Source organism: Canis lupus, chromosome 4 (assembly GCF_003254725.2).
Source record: "Canis lupus dingo isolate Sandy chromosome 4, ASM325472v2, whole genome shotgun sequence".
Classification (NCBI taxonomy): Eukaryota; Metazoa; Chordata; class Mammalia; order Carnivora; family Canidae; genus Canis; species Canis lupus.
Genome location: NC_064246.1, coordinates 71,436,534 through 71,460,285, shown reverse-complemented (window position 1 = coordinate 71,460,285; position 23,752 = coordinate 71,436,534). Strand labels below are relative to the sequence as shown.

The 23,752-nt window shown below is 43.3% G+C and overlaps 2 long non-coding RNA genes across 2 annotated transcripts; one reads left to right on the top strand and one right to left on the bottom strand.

The window, feature by feature from the left end:
• Positions 1-41: 41 nt before the first annotated feature.
• LOC112652723 (uncharacterized) lies at positions 42-9,091 on the top strand. Its single transcript, XR_003131648.3, has 3 exons — positions 42-526; positions 5,129-5,203; positions 8,910-9,091. It is a non-coding gene; the product is annotated as an uncharacterized LOC112652723 (long non-coding RNA).
• Positions 8,072-23,752, bottom strand: LOC112652722 (uncharacterized). Its single transcript, XR_003131647.3, has 3 exons — positions 22,824-23,752; positions 9,130-9,230; positions 8,072-8,596 (listed from the first exon to the last, which is right to left on the bottom strand). It is a non-coding gene; the product is annotated as an uncharacterized LOC112652722 (long non-coding RNA).

Here is a 23,752-nt window from a genome sequence, read left to right as displayed (position 1 = left end):
TGTTCATGTATATCTTTCTGTAGAGTGGATCCACAGCATTAATTAAAATTCTGGGTTATTGGGTGTTGGTAGCAGCTCTTTTTTTTTTTTTTTTTAAAGATTTTATTTATTTATTCATGACAGAGAGAAGCAGAGACACAGGCAGAGGGAGAAGCAGGCTCCATGCAGGGAGCCCGACATGGGACTCGATCCCGGGTCTCCAGGATCACACCCTGGGCTGAAGGCGGTGCTAAACCGCAGAGCCACCTGGGCTGCCCGGTAGCAGCTCTTTGATCTCACAGAGGTCTGGTAAAATTGGGTCATCCAGACTTGAAAATCAGGACATAACTGTCACACACATGCAAAATTCCAAACAGAACAAACTAAGCCCAAACCTCGAACATGCTGGCTCCCATTTAATCTTAGGCAGTTGATACATTATTTTTAGTCACACCTTAATTTCTGTTCTTTAAAGATGATTAGCCTTTTGTCCCATTTAACAGCTAAAATCGTCAGCTTTATGATTTCCTGAAAGCAGCATCCAGAGGTAAGTGCCTCTTATGTGATCTAAGAGTGAATATTACGAGATTTGAGCCAATTTGAGAAAAGCTTTTAGGAGTTGATATTACTAATTCAGGCATCTGTGAGCCCTTCAGTGTTTAATAACTAATTAGTCAGATATGGTAGGAAATAAGGAGGGTAGCCAGATATCTACTTAGGTGTGTGCCTCCAACCTGGGTCAGCAGCCCTCTAGAGGTGACATGCTTCCTTCATTCATCGGTTTTCTTGTATGTGAGGAAGTTAGGAAATAGGGGAGGGTTGTTAACAAATCCTTTTTGAAAAGTATCTATCTGGAATGGGGTATACCACAAGCCACCATGACCATGACTCCAGTTTACTCAACACCCTCATCAAAGAACTGACTGGGGGAGAAGTGCCTAAAGATGGGAGATCTTCCGTGTGTGTATGCGTGTGCGTGCGTGTGTGTGTGTGTGTGTGTGTGTGTGTGTGTAGGTAGAGAAGGGGCTTTAGGAGCTAAGAGTAGAGAACTTTGCTATTTTAAGTAGTTCTATGAATTATCAGAGTTTATATTAGGGGGTCTTCAAATTCTTAAATAAAAGCATTTATTTATTATCTGGAAAATGTTGGCATAAAATGGTAGATTAAAGATGACCACAGGTTCTTTGAGACATTCCTCTCATCAGGAAGAGCCCCTTCCCTTAAATCTGAGCAGGCTCTGTGATGACTTGACCAACAGAACATGACAGGAGTGGCACTGTTCAAGTTACCAGCCCAGCCATTAAGATACTTGCACTTTCTACTTCCTTTCTCTCAGAACAGTTGTTCTTGAAACTGGGCTGCTGTGTTGTGAGGAAGCTTCAGCAGCCCCATGGAGAGACCCACCTGGAGAAGAACTGAGGCCCCTGGCCAGCCCTAACTGAGCTCCCAGCTGAGAGCCAGCACCAACATGTTGAGCCACCTTGGCAAGCAGATCCTTCAGTATCAGTTCAGTCACACATGGAACAGAGATGAGTCAACCCCCTAGGAGCTTTGCCCAAATCGGATCACAAATTAATGAGAGTACATGATTATTATCATTTTAAGCAATAAGTTATGAGGTGGTTTTTTATGCAGAAATACAGAATTGGAACAACCTAAAAGATAAGTCATTAAACATAGTGCTAATATTTTAATGAACCACATTCCAATTTTAAACTTTATGTACAATTTTGAGTATTATTTGCTCTTCTTAAAACATAATTAGAATATTTATTTAAAATATGGTGTATTCTTCACTTGTTAAATATGTAAATTTTCTATATTACTACAAGCCTCATATAATTTTAGGGGCTACTTGGTAGTTTATTATAGAGATGTATTTTCTATACTTAATAACTATTCTTTCATTGTTAGAAAGATTAGGATCTTTCTAATGGAATAGTTAGAACTATTCTTTCATTATTAGAAACATGGATAGTTTTTTTTAAATAACTTTTTTTATTTATTTATGATAGTCACCCAGAGAGAGAGAGAGGCAGAGACATAGGCAGAGGGAGAAGCAGGCTCCATGCACCGGGAGCCCAACGTGGGATTCGATCCCGGGTCTCCAGGATCATGCCCTGGGCCAAAGGCAGGCGCCAAACCGCTGCGCCACCCAGGGATCCCCATGGATAGTTTTCAAACGTGCTATCATAAGCAAAACTGTTTTTGCTTTATTTCTGTGCTTAAAGTTTCCTTATGTACATAGGATTCTTTTCCTAGAACTGATTATGAAAACAGAATTATGGAGGGTCAAAAGGAATGACTCATATTTGCTAAGTAGAATTATTGTAATCTTGGTAGTTACCTTATCAGTGAATGCCCAATTGGAGAGGACAGAGATGATTCTGGGAAATATTCCTAGTATACTGGGTTGAATAGTGTCCCCCAAAATTCATGCCCTCTGAGAACCTCAGAATGTGGCCTTATTTGGAAAGAGTCTTCGTAGATACAATTAAATTGAGGTCATAGTGGATTAGCATGAGCCCTAAATCTGATGGCTGGTGTCCTTATAAGAAGATCATGTAAAGATACAGAGATAAAACAACAACAACAACAACATGTGAAATGGAGGCAGCTACTGGAGTGATGTAGCTACAAGTCAAGGAACTCTAAGGACTGCCAGGCAACCGCCAGACGCTGGGAAGAGGCAAGGCAAGATTCTTCTCTAGAGCCCTCAGAGACTTGGTCCTGATGACAGTGGTTTTCAGACTTAGCCTCCAGAACTGTGAGAAACTAAATTTCTATTGTTTTAAGTCATCCAGTCTGTGAAAATTTTAGCCCCAGGGAATGAATACACCTTGCAACAAGATGTAAGCAACAGTGGATCCATGAGGACTCTCGAGGGCTGCATATCACAATCCACTAAGTGCTCAGGAAAAGGGGGGAAAAATCACAAGACCTTCCAGATCTAACATCAAAGTTTCAAATCCTATTGTCTTCCACTTCTCTTCCCTGCTCCCTAGGTTCAACCATCAGTACGGACTTGAGTTATTCTATTTGTTGTTTTAAGCTGCTAAATTTTGGAATAATTTGTTAATACGGCAATAGACAACTAATACAATTTCTAATGCAACTAATTCTTACATTTTGAATATCTAGCCACTGGTTTCGAGAAAGACCTCCTGTTTGATCTTCTGAGGGTGGACTCATTAAGAATTTGTTGTAAGGCAGTGAGGTCACTTGGTTTTTCTTGATGGAGTGGGGGTGAGGGGACAGATATTATTCTGTAGGATGAGCAGACTCAGGAACCACTTGGAACAAACCCAGAGACCATAGCTAAAGGAAATAATTGTAATATTTTTGCCATCAGTTTCTTTGAGTCAGCAGAGTTGCTGGCCCTTCTCCGTTTCCCCTTCAGCTTGACTTGGCTGGGAATTGTTCCCTGAGCTGCTACAGCTTCCACACATGGTCTTATCTCTCCCTCATCCTCAGGACAGACAGGCAGACATCCAGCATTATAGCCTCCTATCCAAAGTATCCATGACATTCTAAGCCTATGAGTAGGTCTTCCTCATAGATTTTCTTATTCTGAGACATCCATGGCTGATGGTTTTGCTGTTTATAAGTCACTTTGAAGCGTGGGTGGCTGACAACTGGATTCTCTCCTCAGATCTGCTTGACAGAGCTGATGTGACCAGATGTCTGGGGCCGCTCTCAGATCTCTGAAGTTGATCAGCCATGGCAAAAGATAAACATATGAGAGAAGAATATTTACTACATTAATCAGGAGTCTTAATCAGTGGTATGGCTGGTATCTTGGAAGTAGCATGAAATATGAAGTCAGGAGTTTAGGGTTTATGTTTCTCCTTCACTAGTTAGTAATTTTGTGAGTTTAGGGAAGTCATATAAACTGTGAGCCTCAGTTTTTCATCAGTAGAATGGCAATATCGATCACTCAGACTACATCCAGAGGAGTATTTTACAATTCAGACAAGACAGACAGAAAGAGTAAAAGCTTTGCAAATTATGAAATGCTAATATAATTGGTTGCTTGTGGCAATTTATTATTAGTATCTCAGTAATGTATATGAAGGGCAAATTTTTAGAAAATAAGCCCCAATCCATATCAGCCCCATAATTAAGAATTGCTGTGGTGGCAGATAGGATGCTCTATTCACAGGAAGAATTTGATTCTGTGTGTTTGAGAGGTTGTCTTCTAATGTGAAAGTTATCCAAGATTTGGCTATGGTTGTCTTAGGTGGACTCTGGTTGATTCAGCTTCTCATGAAGCCAGTTGGAACCCTGATCTACCTCTTGGCCTTGCTGCTGGTCATGTTTGACACAAAGACTCTCATGGTGCTGGCAGTGACAGCATCTGAAACCTATCTAAATTTAGAAAAATGGGAAAACTGTCTTTTGCCTTTCTCATAGGCTATTTTGATATTGCTTTTTTCTTGCTTGCTGTTACTTCTCCCCAACATTGAAAAATATTGTGTTCACTTCGTTGGGTACCATGTGGTCTTCCCTTTGACCTTACTGCCTCTTGTTTATGAAAAATAGCAAGTCAACCATGACAAACAGCCAGCAGAAATCTTGCCTCCTAGGTATGTAGTCATTTTTCTTTTGCTTATTTTATTTTAAAAATAAGATTTATTTCCTTTGTGGAAAAAAATCTTATTATTCAGAAATACATGGTGTGGAGAAAAGCTCTAGTCAGGAGACCTGGGTTCAAATGCCGGGTCAAGCAAGTTACATAAGCTTTTTGGAACCTCGGTGACTCTGGGATGTTAGAAGGATCAGAGTGTGAAAGCACTTTGCAAACAATGAATCGTTACACAAATGTTCTCATTACTGCTTCTATATTCAGAGGCGCCCTAGCAGGAGCAGGCTGGCTTTTCAGAGATCTTGGACTCAAGATATTTCTTGGAAATACTATATTGTGGCATATGTGTATTTTGGCCTGAAACAAGTAAATCCTGAAGAACATTCTTGCAGATACATTTCTTTATCCCAAAAATGTGCAATCTTAGTTTTGAAATCCAGGCCTTACATGTTCAGTGCCCACCAACAGTTAGCCCCTCTTGGAAGCTGGAGACTAGACTATGATCCATCCCCTTAGCCTTTCTCCTATTGATCTGCCCCAGTGACCATGTTCTTTATTTCACAGGTGCAAGGCTGGCTGAATTCCAAAATTACGGTGCATGTTGACCCTCTCTTTTGCCTGATTATGTGTGGCTTGGAGGTGAGATTCATGAAGCTGCTCCAGGCCAGATGTGTGGTTCTAACTGAGCTGCGTCTGGATTTACTCACATCTTCCAAGATCTTTCTCATTATAAACAGTCAACAACAGTCAACATTATTCTTTTAGTGTATGTGTAGTTAGCTTCCAATTTTTCCCCTTTACTGAAGATCACAGGACTGTGAATAATGAGAAGGCAGAGCAACACAAGCAAACATTACTGCTTTTATCTCTGGAGCTGTCTGACAAGCATTCCCTTACCTTTACAGCAGTGTGCCTTGGGAGCTGGTCACAATGTGGGCTGTGGCAAAGCAGACACTTGTCAAGCAGATTGCATTTTTTTACTTATAAAAACAATGTTGCAATTTGGAGGCCAACAAAATCAGGATTAAGGATCCCATAAGTTATAATTATGACCAACTATGTATCATGAAATTCAGAGAAAGCTGGAGGGCTGCTGGAATAGTGTGCAAGAGAGAAGCTGTAGTTAGAGATTGGTAGGCATGGAAAGGGCATTTGAGCCTATCGACTACTGAGCCCCACATTTTACAGTTGAGAAAACTAGAGCCCTGAGGGTCAGCCACTTGTGATGGGACACACCATCTGTTAATAGTAGAGCTGGGACCATAAATAAAGATTTTTTTTCTTCATAAATAAAGATCTTTGATAGCAGCCCAGTGTTTCTTCAGCTCTGCTATTCTTGGAGTCACTGACCAGAATGAGACAGACCTAGGTTGGGATCCCAGCTCTACTGAGTATGGTGACCTTGGGCAAGCTATTTCACTTTGTTGAGCCTCAATGTCCACATCTGTAGAACTGAGAAACCAATACTTAACTTGTGGGGTTGTTGTCAAGATTAAATGAAATAATTAATATAAGAGAAAGACTTCACCAATGGCCAAGACAACAGTAAATGCTTGTTAAGTGGCAATCATTATGGTCACACAAGGGGCCAATACACGCACAAATTTGGCCTGACTAAAAGGGATTTGCCAGCAATTCTAGACTAATCTTTCCTCAGCTTGGTTTGCCTTCTATCCGCCCTTGGTTTTCAAAGGTAGATCTGATTTCTTTACCCATGTCTTTCAAATGCAGTCCAGAAAAACTGAAATCAGTTTTTCATTTTCTCTTGCTAACTTCCTGAGCCATCATTAGTCATATTGGAGTCTTTTCATTGATTGAGACTTGTGCTTAAAATTCAGATTGCTCTTTGAAAAATAGTTGTTGGAGAATCCAAATAGAAGCCTCACAAAAAGACTTTGGAGGCTTTTGAGTTTAAGTCCGTCTCCAATCTAGTCTCCCCTGATCTCTCTTGCTCTCTTTGCTCTTTTTGAAAGAAACACCAACAATTCCAAGGCTGCTCCAAAAGGAGTAAGGGTGAAATGAAGAAGCACCTCAGGACTGCCTGGGAGGGAAATGTGAAAGGCAGGAAGGAAGGGCATAGCAGCCGGCTGCCTTGGTGGCAGCGTCCAGAGCCTCAGAGCGCTTCCAACAGTGCTGGCAGGGACTGCCACGGACTCTCACACCAAGTGGGGTCATAGGGCTGCTGACATGGAGTGTGCTGCGGTGGAAAGCCAAGAACTGAAATGCCAGAGGGCCTTGTGTGATTGGAAGGGGCAGCTGGCTTCCCTTCAGTTCTAGTCCCTGGGTGTGCGGCCTGGCAAGACCCAGATATGAGCCGCAGCAGGTGGAATCCATTTTGATTTTCAGACAAGGATGGCACCTAAATCCCAGAGCGTATATTCACACAGGGGCATCTACAGGTGAGCTGAGGTTTGCCTTTCTGCAAATCCTGCCTCTTTCTCCTGGCAATGCCCCTTGGAGGCAGGGCAGCGGGAGAGTTTCTGTTATGCTCCTAAACAAACTGAAGCACAGGGACTTAAATCAGACTGAGGTGACCCTGGGATCGAGAAATTCTCTAGCCCCCAGGTGGCATTTTATGGGCACTGTTCATAAATATCCTGTCAACCCTCAGATATAGGGAAAGTGATCTGGTCTTAGAAAATGTCAGACCAGAGATCCCACAAAAGTCAAACCCATGACTGGGGTGTAAGTCATGCACTTGGGCAGCATCTGTCTGGGCAGTACATAATTGTGGCCATGGCTGCATTACTAACCTCTCACTCAGCCCTTTGCTGAAGCAGCCATTCTTTGGGAAATGGGAGCTGGACCCTTCCCCCTTCTGAAGTCCAAAAAGCCCTCAGTGATGTCCTTGTCCACACCGCCCTTTCTGACAGCTTGTGGTGCCTTACAAGTTGCAGAAAGAATGTTGCCTGGAGGGAGGCTTTCTGGATTCAGACACGCTATGGATTCAGCCTTCTGGTGTATGGTCTCAACATAAAAGGGTGATCCAATATCAGCAGAAACTGATTCTGATACATCAGGCTGCATCAGAGTCATCTTGGGACAATTACTAGAAATATCAAATTCTGGGCCCCCCTCTCAGTCATTTGGATTCAGTAAGACCCTGAGGCAGGGCCCATGATTCTGCATTTGTGACAAGTGTCCCAAGTGACTCTGAAGCAAGAGGTCATGAACACTGCCCCATGAAGCACTTCTCATGACAACATAGAGTAGTCATGTTCCTTCTGATTCTGAGCTCAAGGAGATCTGGGAAATTTGGTGCTTTAGGGGCCCTCAAGACCCCAATAATGATATGGCTGAGTTGAGAGACTGGCTGTCAGATCTGGGGCAGCCCCAAGCAGTGTTAATGTCTTGGCTCCACTACAGCCTCTTAATTCTCTGTCTTCCCATAAAATGGAGCACTCCATATTTTGAGTTAAGAGGAAAGGTACTGTGTGATAATAGAGGTAATGTGGATTAATGGTGTTCTGTCTTTTTAAAGTAATTTATTATTTAATACACTGTAAAAATACTGAACTATAAAACTGTAGTTTTTAGAGCAGTTTTAGGTTAACAGCAAAACTGGGAGGAAAGTACAGAGGTTTCCCACATCTATCCCTTGCCTCCACACATGCACAGTCTCCTTCATCATCAGCGTCTTCCCCCAGAGTGGTACATTTGTTATAATGGATGAGCCTACATTGATACATCATTATCGAAAAGTGTTCTATCTTAAAGTCGCATACATTTAACAACAGCTTACACTGCCTTTTGATGTTCACAATAACCTCACTAGAGTTTCGCAATAAATCATTTCATTCATGAAGATAGAGGCACAGAGATGTGTTCTAGAGCCGACAGTGACATCCATTATTCCACTGACTGGAGATCTGAACTGAAGTCTGGATCCTCAAGCTCCCATGGAACTCAACCCGAGACTAGAACATGATCCAATTGGCAGGGTGGGAGGGCTTCCGGGCAGGCTCTCCAGCCTTTCTGTATAAAATCCATGACTGGGTATAGGTGTTGCCATCATTACCTTAATCCAGAGGCCTAGCAAAAAGACACTGAAAATGAACATGAAAGACTTCTAAAACTTTTATGTGATCAGAGCCTGAAACTGGACCATCTATGTCTTAATAGTCTATTGTATTCTCTTAGTAGAGGTATCTTGGGCTTAGCATAGATTATAGTGGGAGTCAGGAGACCTGAGTTCTGCTTCAGACTTGACAAATTATTGCTGTGAGCTTGGGAAATTTACCAACTCTTGTGGTACCACAAATTTACCACAAGAGTTGGTAAATTTCCTATCTATAAGATGATAATCCTTGATTCTAAGCTCTCTTTTGGGTCTAATATCCTTCAGTCTAACTCCTACCAATCCGCTGGATGCTAAGTTTGTGTGGGCAAGTGCCTCACTCAGGAGCCAGCCTACGGAGACGAAATCACTGCTACCTGGTGAATTTCCAAGGGTACAGAAAGCAGAAGGCTCAAGGCTCAGAGAAAACATGGAGGTGGGTTACATTTACCTTTTCTCATTGACTGGACATAAACAGATGCCTATTGCCTCCACCACTCATTTTTACCTTCAGCTTTTATTTTGCTCCCTGGGTAAGTTCAGGACCTCTTGCAGTCAGAGCGGGATGGCAAGGAGGAGGCTAGTAAGGAGACATCTATGCTTTCATACCTGAAAGTGAATAAGAAAAGTGGTGAACATCTTTAGATACAGGCAGGTGTGGGCTCCCTGGGGGCCACCTGACCTCGTGACCAGGCATGCAAATGTTGCTATGGACTAATGAATCATCGAGAGGCTGGGCCTTAGCAGGTACCTATTTCATCTCCAACTCCAAGTATATTGGCAGCACATTAACTAGAATCTGGGTTTTGAGTAAGTGAAGGACACAGACTATGCTTTAATGATACCCTCAGAGCCTCGGTAATAGGCCCCAGTAAATGCCTACTGAATGAATGATCACCCCTGAAGGATGGGATCATAGCAACTAGAGGTAAACAATTTGCTTCTTGGTACAGCTGTTTCTAGGACTAGACTATGGAATTCAAGGACCAAGATTTAGGCTTAATCTCAATCACTCTCTTTATCTTGTGTTGATGCCTGCTTTCTCCATATTAAGGACCTCTTAAGGAGAGTGGGTTGAGGCCCATCTCTACCTTAAAAAATAAATTTATTATAAAAATTATTTTATTTTAGTAAAAAACATGTAACATAAAATTCAGCATCTTAACCATTTTTAAGTTAACAGTTCAGTTGAGTCAAGTATATTCAGATGTTTGGGAAAGGAAGACTATCTTTTAAAGAGCATTCCCAAGACCTGAAAAATATATACATTTCAGGAATGAAATATAGGAGAAATGGGTATAGACTACCTTTCTAATCTTTAAATTCAATTTTCTAAAAAACTATTAAAGAATTGGTGCCACATTTTTACCATTAAAAAATCCTTCAATAGTTGAATTTAAAAGAAAGGCTTCAAATAGTGACCATGACTATTTCAGATGTCTTTGCTGCATCTTTCAATTTTGGGCTTTCTCTTGTATAAAATATTTAAATGTCATATTCTTATTTATTTCCTCTATGTTAAGCATAAGATACCTAGGAATAAACCTAACCAAAGAGGTAAAGGATCTATACCCTAAAAACTACAGAACACTTCTGAAAGAAATTGAGGAAGACACAAAGAGATGGAAAAATATTCCATGCTTATGGATTGGAAGAATTAATATTGAGAAAATGTCAATGCTACCCAGGGCAATTTACACATTTAATGCAATCCCTATCAAAATACCATGGACTTCTTCAGAGAGTTGGAACAAATCATCTTAAGATCTGTGTGGAATCAGAAAAGACCCCGAATAGCCAGGGAAATATTAAAAAAGAAAACCATAGCTGGGGGCATCACAATGCCAGATTTTCAGGTTGTACTACAAAGCTGTGGTCATCAAGACAGTGTGGTACTGGCACAAAAACAGACACATAGATCAATGGAACAGAATAGAGAACCCAGAAGTGGACCCTGAACTTTATGGTCAACTAATATTCGATAAAGGAGGAAAGACTATCCATTGGAAGAAAGTCTCTTCAATAAATGGTGCTGGGAAAATTGGACATCCACATACAGAAGAATGAAACTAGACCATTCTCTTACACCATACACAAAGATAAACTCAAAATGGATGAAAGATCTAAATGTGAGACAAGATTCCATCAAAATCCTAGCGGAGAACACAGGCAACACCCTGTGTTGCCACAGTAACTTCTTGGCCACAGTAACTTCTTGCAAGATACACCCATGAAGGCAAGAGAAACAAAAGCAAAAATGAATTATTGGGACTTCATCAAGATAAGAAGCTTTTGCACAGCAAAGGATACAGTCAACAAAACTAAAAGACAACCTACAGAATGGGAGAAGATATTTGCAAATGACCTATCAGATAAAGGGCTAGTTTCCAAGATCTATAAAGAACTTATTAAACTCAACACCAAAGAAACAAACAATCCAATCATGAAATGGGCAAAAGACATGAACAGAAATCTCACAGAGGAAGACATAGACATGGCCAACACGCACATGAGAAAATGCTCTGCCATCAGGGAAATACAAATCAAAACCACAATGAGATACCACCTCACACCATTGAGAATGGAGAAAATTAACAAGACAGGAAACAACAAATGTTAGAGAGGATGTGGAGAAAGGGGAACCCTCTTGCACTGTTGGTTGGAATGTGAACTGGTGCAGCCACTCTGGAAAACTGTGTGGAGGTTCCTCAAAGAGTTAAAAATAGAGCTACCCTACAACCCAGTAATTGCACTGTTGGGGATTTACCCCAAAGATACAGATGCAGTGAAACGCCGGGACACCTGCACCCCAATGTTTCTAGCAGCAATGGCCACAATAGCCAAACTGTAGAAGGAGCCTTGGTATCCATCGAAAGATGAATGGATAAAGAAGATGTGGTCTATGTATACAATGGAATATTACTCAGCCATTAGAAATGACGAATACCCACCATTTGCTTCGACGTGGATGGAACTGGAGGGTATTATGCTGAGTGAAATAAGTCAATTGGAGAAGGACAAACATTATATGGTCTCATTCATTTGGGGAATATAAAAAATAGTGAAAGGGAATAAAGGGGAAAGGAGAAAAAAATGAGTGAGAAATACCAGAGAGGGAGACAGCACATGAGAGACTCCTAACTCTGGGAAACGAACAAGAGGTGGTGGAAAGGGAGGTGGGTGGGGGGTGGGGGTGACTGGGTGATGGGCACTGAGGGGGGCATTTGATGGGATGAGCACTGGGTGTTATGCTATATGTTGGCAAATTGAACTCCAATAAAATATATATATATATATATTTTATTGGAATATATATATATATATATATATATATATATATATATATATTTCCTCTATGTTTAGGTGAGCATCTTCCAAATTAAATAAAGCTGGGTTGCGATACCACATTATCATCATTAGGTGTCACTGCTTGACATAGTAAAAGGACTGGGGGCACCTGGGTGGCTCAGTCAGTCACTTAAGAGAATGACTCTGTTTTGGCTTGGGTCATGAGATGGATCCCCAAATCGGGCTCTGTGTTCAGTGGGGAGTCTGCTTGAGATCTTTCTCTCCCTCTCTTCTGCCCATCCCCCAACTCACATGCATGTGTGTGAACTCTCTCTCTCTCTAAAAAAATAAAATAAAATCTTTAAAAAATATAGTAAAGGGATTGAAAATAGCTTCTTCTTCTTCTTAGAAGAAGAACTTCTTAGAAGTTCTAAGTTCTCAGAAGAACTTCTTTCCCTTTCTGGGACTCTGGGTGCCCAACTCCATGGCAGCCCCTGTAGACACAGAGAGAGTCTTAAGAAGGCTCAATGCCCAGCACTGAGCCTGACCTGGAGCATGATGCAGAGCCTCACATAGGGTTCAGTCTCATGACCTCGAGATCAGGACCCTGAGATGAGGACTTGAGCCAAAATCAAGAGCCCAACACTTAACTGACTAAGCCACCTTGTAGGTGGTAGTTTAAAAGAGGGGAATGTCTGTGGCACTGTTTGAGGACCAGTTTGGTCAGTTGTGATAAAGCCTGTAAGGCATGAGGTGGCCTGAATCAGGGCCGGGGCTTCAAGGGTAGAGAGATGTTGTGGCTTTTGGAGCAACTTGGTAGGTTCGTGTTTCTGTGGAGACTATGGGTGCAAGGGGCCCTGTTACCCTGGATCACTGTCAATCACAGGTCACAAAATGGTTACTAGCCGACCTGTTTGGTTTGGCTCACATGGCTTCATTTTTTTTAATGTGGATTACTTGCCATAATGAAATACAGATTTTTAGCTTCTCGTGAGAAATCAGAAGGTCTAGCAGCAATTAGCAAGAGCCAGGTCATATCTGCCCCTTTAGGGCATCAACCTCTCAGCCAGCTTGTTCCCTCAGTTAGGTTCTTGCCCGTTCCCTTTGGGCAGGGCCAGTATTTAGTGGGTGTGTACCGGTCCACCTGAACCAGTTGCTAAATTGTGAAATCTTCCTGTTCTATTAGTAAATAGCTTTTCTTAGCTCCCTTAGCACCCTTCTTGCTTGGGGGCACGTTCTCCAATAGCACACCCCAACCTCACTTCCCAACTACCTGCCATAAAGAGGTCCCATCTGGTAGCTGCCTCCCTGCTCCAGTGCTAAATCTTGCATCCATTTGCTGGTTAGTCCTTGCCCTGCACAGATGTGGCCCCTCAGTATTTTGAACAATACCCCTGTCCTTAGGCCATGAAGTCTGTGGTCTCAGGGCTAAACCATGCAATCTTGCCTACTAAAACGGGGAATGTGTTCAATTACAAATTTCATTGGAATTTGGGTTGATTTTTTTAAACTCTTAATGATAAAAACTTTTATTTTCAGGAATGTTGACATTTCCATATCATAATGCTGAATATGATCAATATGGAGAGGATTAGGTAAACTTTTATAACCTAAGGGAGACAGGAAATTATTTTTTATTTTTGCAGCTCCAACACATTAAAATATTGAGATTTCTACCCCAATCTATTGAATGCCATTCCAGAGACATGTTCTTTGTAGTCAGTGTCAGGTGGCAATATGGTTAAGATACTAGTTGATAATAATAATACATCCATTTGTACTTTCCAAAACCAGTCTGTTTGCCTTTCCTTCATAAACAACCCCACTGTGTGAGACCTGCAGGCCAACCTTAGAGGAACCTGCTGTTTCTCCTCTAAGAAATTGGTCTGTGTCTAAAGAAACACTTGTTCTGTTTTAATTAGAAACTGGTGGGGCTCTGAGCAGGCTGGCTGGCTGTGTCGTGCCACGCTGTAAACCGGAGGGCTGAGCCCGGGCCAGAGAGTCTGAGCATATCTTCAGGGTGAGATATTTGGTTACACAAGGGAGGGGAGCTGATTGCCAGTCCTCCCATCTGGAGAAAAATTTCTGGGTGGCAGGAGCTAAGGATAGGGTGATAGAAAGTGATACACTAAGGAGAGTGGGGTGAGGTGAGGAGAAGAGGCCGCCCTGGCCGGGTCTGTGTCAGCTGCAAGGCGGCCAGCTTTGCCTCTCCCCTGTGTCTATCTGAACTGGAACTCCATGGGACCAAATCATTGTGGGGTTCAGTGGGCCACTAGTCAGCAACTTTCCCTCCTCTTCATCACCTACATAAACCCATTTCTCACGGCTCCAGCAAATGAGCCAACTTCCTAGCACCTCCGTCAGATGGTGAAATTGAGGAAAAAGGTAGGCTCTTGAATACTTCTTCCTCTGGAGCTCAGGCAGTAAGTAGCTCCCTCTGCCTTTCTTCCCCAGAGATGGAATTTACTGCTTTTACAGCTCTCAGGACACCGCATCTGAACCGGGGCTTCCAGGCCTGCCGCCCCACCAGAACATGAACTAATTACATGATGCCAGTGACCACACCATCCATTTGCTTGTGGAGCCAGCATCTGGCAGCGTATCTGGCACAGATCAGTTCAGTAAGAGTAATTCATGTTTGTCATCCGAAGGAAGGCAAAATCCAAGTGAGGCAGGAAACAGTGCCGGCATTATTGCATGCATTTTCTGAAACTATGCTGCTTTCAAGGATTGAAAGCATAGCAAGATCTTGAAGTGCTTGGGGAATCATGAATGAGTCATACAGGGAGAGCAGAGTGGAGCCAACATGACCAGTAAAATTTTAGCCATTGAATGGGAAATGTGTTGTTACTCTATGTTAAATAATAGCTCAGATATATCTGTGACACTCAAATGTCAGTCTCAGTCTTTCTGAATAAATCAGAGTGTACTATTTGTATAATTTATATTCATTTTAATTCTACATTAAATGTTACATGTACTCTCTTGCCACTCTATTGGAATTAATAGAGACCATTTGTCGAGTGTTCGCCGTGAGCCAGGCCCTGTGGGAGACACTTTCCAGGTATTAACTGCCACAGCTGAGCTGTGGGGTGGAGAAGGTCCTCATTGTGCACAAGGAACCCGAGGCTCAGATTGGTTATGAGACAGCATGACTCTGAGCTTGGAGAGACTCAATTTCCAAACTCTGCCTCTTATGATTTGGGAACTTTAAGGGAGCTATTTAACTATAGTCTTTAAAACCAGAATATTTGGAAAGAAATCAATGTTTGCCTTGGCCAGACCATGCTGGGTCATTGCAGTTGGAGGAGCAGTGGTACATGAACATTGCATTGTGTGTAGGATACACACATATTTATGTGAACTTTGTGACATCTTTGTTCTCTTTCTTTGGGATACGAGGAGAAAGGGCTTTAAGGTCAGGCAGACTTTGAATCCGGGGTGTGGAAGAGCCTGTTCACTCACCAGCTGGACAGACCTTTCTCTTGGACATGAAAGATTTATGACCTGTTCAGCCAAGAGCCCCACTGCAAAAACCTCATAGAGCCTGTTACACATTATCTTCCAAATATCAACTCAGATTAAAAAGACCGTCTGACCCACTGACAGTTATCCACTGACTTCCGTGCAGTGTGTTATTGTACAGCGCTTCCTCAGGAGCTATAATTAGGTGATTGTGTAAGGAGTCTGCGGTGCACGTTTTTGTAGCGACTCTATTTGGCCCATGATGTCACTTGCTCACTCCGGTCCCTTCTCATCATATGGCCTTTGCTGTGGTGTGCTTGGCATTCAATACACATGAAATCAGACCTGCATTGAGTTTTCTGTGAAGTATTGATAGCACTTAGGATGAGTCACTTGGGACAAGAGCCTTTATATACCTGAAATAATTACGGTGTAAGAACTGAGAGTTCTGAGAATCAAAATTTTCAGCTCTTCAATCTGGGCAAGTCTCTCAGCTTCTGAGAGACCTTCTTTCTCTGGAAATTGGGGATCATGGTCCCAACAACCCCACTGGATTCGAATGTATAGTATATATGAGTTACTTCCCTCTTTCTCCCCCACCACCCACAATCAATGACCGCATCCTGAGCATCTCACCTCTTAAGTATCTCTCAACTACTTCCACATTTCTCTATCTCCATGGCCACTAGACTGGTCCCAGTCACCATCTGCTCTTACCTTTCACCACAACCCAGGCCTCTTGACTCGTTTGGGTGCACCACTCCTACACCCCTCTAGTAGACTTGTTGCTTCCTCAGTGATCTTTCTGGATAATCTCTCTGAACATACCCTCTAGCTTAAAACCTTCTAGTGGCATCATTGTGCTCTTGGGATAAAGCCCAGATTCTTCATCTTAACCTATAAGATCCTGCATGATCTGTTCCTGTCCATATCTGGAACCTCATGTCATGCCATTCTCCCTGTCACTAGCAGCATTGTAGCCAAATCAACTTATTTTCAGTGATCCAAATAGATCAAGAACTTTCCTCTTTAAAAGACCTTGGCACTGTACATTCATTCTGCCTAGAATATCCTCTAATGTCTTCTTAACCCCTTCCCATGCCCTGCTAAATCCAGATCCTCCTTCAAGAAATAGTTGGAAATGCCCCTTCCTTGGGAAATCCTTCTGAGACCCTCTGATCCATTACATAATCTCCTGATCAACAGTCTTACTCTATGTCATAGCATATGTCACAACTCTAATTAAGTAGTTACCTGGGAAAATATTTGTTTAAAGTCTGTCTCCTGTTCTGGACTGTTTTTCCATCCATCTTATTCCAACCATACTGTGTGGCACATAATATCCTGTGATAAGCTTTATGGAGGAGATAGAGATGTTATTATTCCTCTCTGAATTTAATTCTGCCATTTTTGTTGTTTGTTTGTTTGTTTGATTTTTGTAGTGAACATCTGTGGGGACACCTTTGCTGTTTAATATCCAGCCTCTTCTTGGTTGAGAAGACAGATGGCTGTATGTGAGGGAACCTCATCTCTGGTTGGAAAGCATGGTAGGAATCAGGAAGAGTCATTAATCTGCTGAAGGTCAGAGCTAGAAAAAAGCTTAGGGTTCAATGAACCCCATGGCCATATTTTACAGAGGGGGAAACTGAGGCCAAGAGAAACTGAATGTTATGTCCAAGAGCAGATCTAAAGAATGGATTCATAGACCCCAACATGTTCTTTTATCAGGTGGAAATACATCAATATAAAAATATGTATTTATACATGATTTATAGAACATTTTGTATTTTTCACTTCAATCACTTCATTGATTCTCATAGCAGCCTTGCGATGAAGGGAGGGCAGGCATTGTTTATCCTCACTTGATAGAGGAAGAAATGAGCACAGAGAGTATGGGTGATTTACACCTACTCAAGGTCAACCCAACTTACAAAGTGCAAATGTATGAGTCCTTGAACTTCTGGTTCTTGGATGGATGTTTTTCCAACTGTACTACTCTGTACCTCTTACAAATAAATATTTGGGCAACTCTATTTCTGGTAAGAAATACACTGGCCAGAAATACATTTACTCACAGCTGTGAGCAAAGAAAAGTTCTGCTTCGTTCTCTCCTTTGCTCAGTTGGTGGTTGTGACATCTGTAACTCACCTCTCCATCTGTCAGGTGAGCCTCCTACTGGCCCGGGGTGAGACAGGAAGAGTGTGCTCCTGTTGTGGAGTCAGCCTCAGCTGGGCTTCAGCCCTGGCTCTGCTACTCAACCCTAACTAGGAACCTCTCTGAGCTTTGGGTGTTAGGCTGTAAAAAGCAGTTATTCGTTGCCTCTTCCTTTGTTCAGGATTGAATGAGGTAATACCTTTAGGGTACAGAGAAAATAGAAGGCACTCCATTAAAACTATTTGTCCTAACAGCAAAGGTATACTAGAGCGATAAAGTTGAGAAGAACACTGTCAGAAAGGGCCAATCTTTAGGCAGAAGTATAAGGAGTTTTCCGAAGGGCAAAATGAGCCCTGGGGGGTATGGTTAAAAGGGGAGCAGTTTTGCAGGCTGATGCGGATTATATTTTGGTGGCAGTCTTGTAGACTGCCCCATGGTTTCATTTGAACCCCACGTGCTATGCCCATTGTGGGTGTGCCTGCTTGCTCATAGCTGGGGAGTGGTGGTTGAGATGGGGGGAAATACAAGGGCCAGCAGGAGCTCAGCAACTCCCCTCTCCCCAACAGCATCAACACATTTCTCTCCAAACTATGTTTCCCATCTCTGCATTTGGATGGGGAAAGTTAAATAAATGGAGAAAATGTTTATAAGTTAGTCGGATTGCCAGTCTGAACATGGCTTCATTCTTAGAGCCTTTTGGGAGCTTTGTTTTTCTAAACTGTGACTTCACAAAATGTATCCAGAAATGGTGCTTTAAGGAAGTTAACTGAGCCATGGACACTGTTATTTCATGAGTACGCTTTCTTCCAGTCTGGAAGTTGACCTCTAGAAACACCATCCCTAGAAGTTAAACTAGAAAATATAAATTGAGAATGGGTTTTCACTATTAACATTTAAATTAAAATTTCATGGCAGACTAAGGAGCAAGGAGGAGTGGTTGTAGAAAGAGGTGACAGGTGATCAAAGTAGTGAGACCAAGTCAAAAAAAAAAAAAGAAAAAGAAAAAGAAAAGAAAAAGAAGAAGAGTAGAGCCCAGGTCATTCTGGGGAGGGCCATCTGCTTGACAGCCTCTTCTCAGGCAGGCAGAAGTCAGGCCCCTTGACCAGGTCCAAGGGCTGTGTCTTAGCCACAGGCTGTGTCACTGCATTTTGTCTACAGATCAAGGGCAAGTCCAGGGGGATTCACACTCCCCAAGCTCCCAAGACTGAGATGAAAGCAGAAGCTGGGATAGTCAATTTTGCAGCGCGAAATCACCATGGCAAGGTTCAGAATCCCACACTGGCATAGCCAGCTCATTCCCTCCTTGAGGCAGGCAGACGCTGAGAACCAAGTGGAGTCAGAGGAATCGAATGTCCAACTGGGGAGGGAGAGACAGTTCTCTCAGGAAGAGAATCTGAGTCAGGCCTGCCACCAAGTTCCAAGGCCAAGGCTCCCATTCCTTGCAAGGACACTGCCCGTGCTTGCACCCCTGTGAACTCTGCTTGGCTCCCACTGCCACCAAACTCCATTTTGAGGGGCACATCCTTTCTTTTGAGGAAAGGACAAAGCTTTCTCTCCTCCACAAAAGTTTGTAGTCATATATTCTCCAGGGATTGAAAACGATGAATTCAAGTGAACGAATGGCAAAGAAATTGAGGCACACATGTATTTCTTGAAATATGTATGTGTAAAGGAGCAGAAGCAAGTGATGATGTGAGTACATGTGTGGGGAGGGGAGTAGAAAGGAAGGTGGTCTCTGGGCTGGAAAACTGAATTCTGACTAGCTTAGGTTAGATTGTTGGTGAGAACAAGGCACTAAACAGTAAGTTTCTAAGTGGACTGGGGAAGGCACAGTGGTAGTGGTAAGCCCAATTGCAGGGGGACTTTTCTCCAGGCTCCTCTTTTCCTGCTTCTGCCCATATCCCTGGGATCTCATGCACCCAGTGATGTCAGTGATGACATGGGTGCTTAAAGCCTTTAATTCTCTATCCCCTTCCCTTCTCTCCTGAGCTTGGGACTCAGCCATCCACTGTTCACCCGCATGTCCCCCAGTAGCCTAAATACGCCACAGCCAGCATGGAGAACGCATCACCACTCATCGGCGCCTACTGTGCCCACCAGTAGCAGCCCCTCCACTGGTCCCATCATCCAAACATAAACCTGGAAATGTGTCATAATCCCACCTTCCCCCTCTGCCCTGAAATCCAATCTGTTACTCTAGCCAGCAGATTATTTTTTTCTTCCCATTCATCATGCTTGTCTTCTGTCCTTTCCATCCCATGCGTTATTGCCTTGGTTCATTCCTTCCTCCATATCTTTCTCCTGGGCCTATTGCAACCGCTGCCTAACTACCGTCCCTGCTTCTAACAGATCTAATCCAAGCCATACTACACACTCTTACTGAGTGGGCTTTCTGATGCTAACCTCAAAAGTCTTCATATTACCCACAAGATAAAGTCCATATTCCTCACTAAAGCAGGCAAATCTCCCTGTGATCTGGACACTGTCCAGCTCTCCAGCTCTCTAGCTCTCCAACTTCCTCTTTTACTTCATTTTCCTAATCTCTTTACTTGGTACATGTTATCGTGGACCTGCTTAGTGCCAGGCACCATGCAGGTGCTAGAGATATGGTGGGAAGCACATCTACCACCTGCACCTTACATCCATCCACACAAAGCACAGTACCTGTGCTCACTCGCTTCTCTCCGCTGCTCTGAGGCCGCACGTCCTTTCCCCACATCCTGCCTATGTGATCTTGGGCAAGTCACTGTGTTACAATTTCCCTTCTATAAAATGAAGATGATGATGATACTGTAGGGAAGCTTAAACTTTACCCATCTCAGGCTTCAGCTGCGATTCATAAACTAAAAGATGAACAAGCAAAAAAAGAGTTTATTCACATCGCACAGGAGAAATCTGAACCAAAAGTAACTCAAAGCAGTGGCTTAGAAATCTGGCATCTCTATCCTCTTGGACAAAGAACAGTAGATCTGCAGAGGGATGACAGGACCAAGCAGTGGTAGGAGTCCCTGGGCAGGCTCAACCTGTGGGAAGGTGGCTCCATGGCGGGGAACTAATGGGATAAGATTTGTTCACAGCTTCCTCTGGTGCCACCTCTGGGCTGTTAAGAGCCTGTCTCCAGTAAAAGGAGAATTTATATCTTGCCTTGAGGCAGAAAAAGAAGAGCTCTTACTGAGTTTGTTTCTTCTTCATTGCCTTTAGCTCAAAATAATCCTTTTTGTATCAAAGAGGTCTATTGGGGGTGACATATTTTGCTTTCCTTCAATATCAATTTCATTCAGTTGTCTTGGAACAGGGTATCTGGACCTTCGTGCACCCAATCAATAGTAGCTGCAGCAGTAATGGTCTCGGCGTGGTAGTGGGTGAGAGTGAGATGGTTCAGCTGTTGTGGAAACAGTTTGGTGGTTTCTCAGAGTTCAACACTGACCACATGACCCAGCAAGAGAAACGGAAGCAGCCACACAGAAACTTCCACCTAAATGTTGATGGCAGCAATATCTGTAACAGCTCCAAAGCAGAAAATACCCAAATGTCCATCAACAGATGGATGGATAAATGGATGATGGCCTATACCTATAAAGGAATATCATTCAGCTATAAGGAGTGAAATTCTAAAACCTTCTACAATGTGGATGAGCCTCAAAAACATTATTCATCAGATAGATACAGGAGGGATGAGTTTGTGCTTATAGAAAACAACTGTCTAACAGTTAATCCTAAGCTCATATCTGTGAACACAGACCTAAAATACTAGGATTTTGACAGAGAAGGGGGGAAATGTTCCCAAATAACAGCTGGTGTGAGAAGAGGACCAAGCAAATGCGAGAGAAGATGGTGGGTTGGTGGGTGGGTGGGGATGGGGTGGAGGATTCTTGTCCTCATTGGTCAGAGAGTGGGGAGGATGGGGCAGTGCCATGGCTGCCAGGGCATATGATACATGTTCTGGGCGGGGGCCCTGAGGCTGGGGCAGTGAGTGAACACCGAGACTCAGAGCAAAGAGGTTTAGGAAGATTTGGGGGCCATGATTTAGAAACCTGGGGAAAATATGGTAAGACTTGGACGGTGGGGAATGCAAAGACAGTGTACCGTGTGGGGCTCAACTGATTTGGTCTGCAGGATTTGCTGTGGAGTCTGCACCTAATGGCAGGGAAGCTCTACCAGCCAAAGGCCTTGGCAGTCCACCTGGACATGGTGGATGCTAGAGTGTCTTGTAGGGAGAAGCTGGGGCTGCGGATGGAGCCAGCAGACCCACTTACTCAGGGTATATCTCTCAGTTCTCCAACCCCTACTCTCCACAGAGCATTACCTCCTCTGGGTGCTCCAGCCTTTGGCATCTGCTCACTTTGATCTTGGCCTTCTTTCCCAGTAGACTAGGAGCATCTTGAAAGCAGAGGCTGTGTTTCAGTCACCACAGTATATGTAGGAAGCATTTGTTCTCGGCTCATTTGGTAGAATAGAATCTGATCATTTAGGGAAGAGGCCCACCTTCTAGATTCCCACAGAAAATGAAAATGCCTTCCAGCCGATTGCTAGAAATGGTGTTCCTGACTTGCCTCATGGGGAAAGGAGGTAAAACTCACTTCCATCCTCTAGAAGAGCGATGGATAAGTCCCCAGGAGAAGTCAAAGGGTCTTGTCCTTTCCTCCAGCTCCTGCATTTTTGCACATGGTGGTGCATGCTGGTGGGAAGGCTGGAAGGTCTTTCCTTGGGTAATGGGATGTTTGAGCTGGGAAGGGATGAGGGGATGTAAGGAAACTTGATATGTGATGACAGGAGAAGGGACGACGAAGAGCTTGGCTTGCTGGACCTGCTGCACTGTCAGGCCAAAGGCCTTGGTGGCAGTGAGCTTGTCATCAGGGAGCCTTCCCCTGGCTGGTCTTTGGTGCCCCTGGGAGGCCCCGTGCCATCCATCTGTGGTTCAGGGCTGTGCTCAATGGATTTATTGAAATAGTGTTATAGATGCATTGTTGCTTCACCTCTGGATTCGAGGTTTCCACCTGCTCCTCAAACTGGTGTCATTTGCCCAGTAGGGCTTTTCTTTTCTTTTTTTAAAAAATATTTATTTATTTATTCATGAGAGAGAGAGAGAGAGAGTGAGAGAGAGGCAGAGACACAGGCAGAGGGAGAAGCAGGCCCCATGCAGGAAGCCTGATGCAGGGCTCGATCCTGGGACTCCAGGACCAAGCCCTGGGCCAAAGGCAGGCGCTAAACCACAGAGCCACCCAGGGATCCTCCAGTAGGGCTTTTCATACAAATTCTCAGCTTTTCATATTAACTCTGCTTATGACTACTTACCCATACATGAAGACCAGGAAGTTATTTGGAACCCACACAGCCTTGTTGAACATAGTCCCAGATCACTGTTCTCTTCACTGTCTTCCTGCAGCCCAAACATGGTCTGTATCATTACCACTCGAAGCAAGGTTCGAGGACCAGTAGCACTGGCATCGCCTAGGAGATTGTGAGAAATTCAGCATCTCAGGCTCCATCTCAGACCTACTGAATCAGAATCCACATTTTAACAAGATTGCTTGGTGTTCTGTGTGCACGGTGAAGTTGGAAGAAGTTTGGAAGTTTGGTTGCCACGAGACTGAGGTAACTACAATTCTTTAGCTGACTCCATCCATATCGTTCATTGCTCCTCTAAAGAAATATTTGCTCTGTAATATCCTGGTTGAAATCAGCTTGGTGCCCTTAAAAGCTCTCTAACATGTGTGCTCTGGCTTTTAGTCTCCGACTTCATTCTTATTTTTGTGTCTTTTGAACACAGAAATGAATCCAGCATATGTTCCTCCATAACTTATTTCTCAAGATACTGCCTTTATTTCCAATTTTTCCGTGTCCCACAGCCAATCCCTATGCCCTTACCACTTCCACACCAGGCCTGAAATTCCAGAATGCTAGTTCCAGAGCAGAGCCCAAAGTCCATTTCTTTGCCTGGGAAGAAGTTTGAGCAACCTTCAGAACGTGGCATGTTCATTCACACTTCTTTGTCTTTGCTCTGTCGGGGTTCCCTGTGAAAGCCCTTTCACCCCTTGGCCCATGCTTTCAAAGTCCAGGAGAAGCCATGCAACTTGCCTGAAGCTGGAGACATCAAAAGTATCAAGGTCACATTGTATCCTTCTTCCTCCAAACTCTAAGATCCACTTGTCTGTACATGTGATTTGGGCACTAACCCTATAATCTTTGCCTTGTGGTGACAACTGGTCTATAAATTTGCTAAA